This window comes from Anopheles coustani, assembly GCF_943734705.1.
Source record: "Anopheles coustani chromosome X unlocalized genomic scaffold, idAnoCousDA_361_x.2 X_unloc_8, whole genome shotgun sequence".
Lineage (NCBI taxonomy): Eukaryota > Metazoa > Arthropoda > Insecta > Diptera > Culicidae > Anopheles > Anopheles coustani.
Genome location: NW_026525192.1, coordinates 205,001 through 205,481, shown reverse-complemented (window position 1 = coordinate 205,481; position 481 = coordinate 205,001).

Here is a 481-nt window from a genome sequence, read left to right as displayed (position 1 = left end):
CGCTTGCGACCATGCAAGTGGCCTCGAACAAGGTGACAGGGGTATCTTCACCAAGTTCTCAACCAACCCCAAGTACCCGGAGGTACCCAGAGTGTTGGGTCCGCCAACCACTACCAGCACTCCAAGTCCTCGCGAACATAAAGTGTTTGCCCGGTAGGGCCATTAGACCACAACGCTTGCTAACCATGCAAGTGGTCTCGGACAACAGGTGACACCCGAAGTACATCCGGAGAGTGTACAACAAGTGTTTGTTCACCAAGTCCTCAACCAACCCCAAGTACCCGGAGGTACCCAGAGTGTTGGGTCCGCCAACCACTACCAGCACTCTAAGTCCTCGCGAACCCAAAGTGTTTGCCCGGTAGGGCCATTAGACCACAACGCTTGCTAACCATGCAAGTGGTCTCGGACAACAGGCGATACCCGAAGTACATCCGAAGAGTGTATATCAAGTGTTTGTTCACCAAGTCCTCAACCAACCCCA